Here is a 3036-nt window from a genome sequence, read left to right as displayed (position 1 = left end):
GGCATGACATCATAGCCCTTGAACAACACACATGGCCGGCAACGTCGAGCGTGGCATGACATCACCGTCCTTGAACAGCACACACAGTTCGATGACGTCGGGCGTGACACGCCATCATCGCCTTTGGGCAACACACACGGTCAAACAACGTCGGGCGTGGCATTCGATCATCGCCTTTGGGTAGCACACACGGTCGAATGATGTCGGGCGTGGCATGTCATCATCGCAGCATAAACGGTCGAACAACATCGAGCTTGGCATCCCATCATTTACTTTGGACCAGCTCACACAGTCGGACGGCGTCGAACATGGCATGCCATCATCGCCTTTGGACGGCAAACACAGCCGGATGACGTTGAGGTTGGCATGCCATATTGCCTTTGGGCAGCACACACGGTCGAACGACGTCAGGCGTGGCATGACATCACCACCTTTGGACAACACAAGCATGGTCGAACGACGTCAAGCGTGGCACGCCATCATCGCCTTTGGGCAGCACATATGGTCAAACGACATCGGGCGTGGCATGCCATCACCGCCTTTGGATAGCGCACACGGTCGAATGACGTCGGGCGTGGCATGACATCACCGCCCTTGGACTGCACACACGGTGAGACGATATTGGGCGTGGCATGACATCACCACCCTTGGATTGCACATACTGTAAGACGACGTCGGGCATGGCGTGCCATCATAGCTCTTGAACAACACACACCGTTGGACGACGTCGGGCGTGGCATGCCATCATTGCCTTTGGACTAGCTGAAACGGTCGGCAACGTTGGGCGTGGCATGCCATCACCGTCCTTGGGAAGCACAGACGATAAGACTATGTCGGGAGTGGCATGACTTAACTGCCCTTCTCGAACAATGTCGGGCGTGGCATGCCATCATAGCCTTTGGGCAGCACACATGGTCGAACGACGTTGGGCGTGGCATGCCATCATAGCCCTTGGACGGCAAACACGGTCGAACGACTTCAGGCGTGACATGCTATCATCGCCTTTGGGCAGCACATACGGTCAAACAACGTCGGGAGTGGCATACCATCATTGCCTTTGGGCAGCACAAATGATCGAACGATGTCGTGCGTTCAATGACATCACCGCCCTTGGACTGCACTCACGGTCAGACGACATCGGGCATGGCGTGACATCACCGCCCTTGGACTGCACACACGGTTAGACTATGTCAGGCATGGCATGACATCACCATTCATGAACAACACACACGTTCGGCAACGTGGGGCATAACATGACAACAACGCCATTAGACTGCACACATGCTCGGCCATATCGAGTGTGGCATGACATCACTTCCCTTGGACAACACACACGGTCGGATGACGTCGGGCGTGGCATGACATCACCGCCTTTGGGCACCACGTACAGTTGGACTACGTCGGGCGTGGTATGACTTCACCGTCTTTGAACAGCACACACGGCCGAACGACATCGTGCGTGGCATGCCATAACCGACTTTGGGCAGCACACACGGTCAAACTACGTCGGGCGTGGCATGACATCACCGCCCTTGGATAGCACACACGGTCGAACGACGTCGGGCGTGGCATGCCATAATCACCTTTGGACAGCACCCACAGTCGAACGGCGTCGGGCATGGCATGACATCATAGCCCTTGGCCAGCAAACATGGTCGAACAGCGTCGGGCGTAACATGTCATCTCTGCCTTTGGACAGCACACACGGTCGAACGACGTCAGGCGTGGCATGCAATCATCGCCGTTAGGTAGCACACATGGTTGAACGACGCCGGGTGTGGCATGACATCACCGCCTTTGGACAACACACACAGTCGAACGACGTCGGGCGTGGCATGACATCATCTTTTTTTGGCAGCACACACGATTGAACAATGTCGGGCGTGTTATGCCATCATCGCCTTTAGGAAGCACAAATATGTCGAACAACATCGGGCGTGGCATCCCACCATCGCGTTTGGATTAGCTCATATAGTCGGATAGCGTCGAGCGTGGCAGGCCATCATCGCCCATGGACACAAACACGGTAGAACAACGTCAGGTGTGGCAAGACATCATTGCTTTTGGGCAGGACACACGGTCGACCGATGTGGGCATGGCATAACATCGCCACCTTTGGACAGCACACACGGTCGAATGACGTCGGGCATGGCATGCAATAATCGTCTTTGGGCAGCACACACAACCAAACGACGTCGGGCGTGGCATGCCATAGCCCTTGGATGGCATACACGGTCAAATGACGTCAGACATGGCATGCCATCATGGACCTTGGACAGCACACACGGTCGAAAGACGTCAGGCGTGGCATGCCATCATAGCCCTTGGACGACAAACACGGTCGAACGACGTCGGGCGTGGCATGCCATCAATGCCTTTGGACTAGCAGACACAATTGGACGGCGTCAAACGTGGTATGCCATATTCGTCCTTGGACGACAATCACAGTCAAATAACGTCGGGCGTGGCATGCCATCACGCCTTTGGACAGCACACACGGTCGGACGACGTCGAGCGTGGCATGCCATCATTGCCTTTGGGCAGCACAAACGGTTGGACGACGTCGGGCGTAACATGCCATCACCGCCCTTGGACAGCACAGACGATCGGACGACGTCAGGTGTGGCATGCCATCATAGCCCTTGGACAACACACACGGTCAGACGACGGCGGGAGAGAGATGACATCACCGCCTTTGGATAGCACCAACGGTCAGCCGAAGTCGGGCATGACATGCCGTGATAGCCCTTGTACAACACACATTGTCGGATGACGTCGGGCGTGGCATGTGATCATCGCCGTTGGACTAGCTGACACGGTCAAACGAAATCGGGCGTTGCATGCCATCATCGCCTTTGGACTAGCTGACACGGTTGAACAAAGTCGGGCGTGGCATGCCATTTTTGCCCTAAGGCAGCACAGACGATCGAACGACGTCGGGCGTGGCATGCCATCATCGCCCTTGGACAGTACAGACGGTCGGCAGTCGTCGGGCGTGCCATGCCATCATAGCCTTTGGACAGTACAAACGGTTGG

The sequence above is a fragment of the Solanum lycopersicum genome, chromosome 6 (assembly GCF_036512215.1).
Source record: "Solanum lycopersicum chromosome 6, SLM_r2.1".
Classification (NCBI taxonomy): domain Eukaryota; kingdom Viridiplantae; phylum Streptophyta; class Magnoliopsida; order Solanales; family Solanaceae; genus Solanum; species Solanum lycopersicum.
This window is presented reverse-complemented; position numbering follows the sequence as displayed.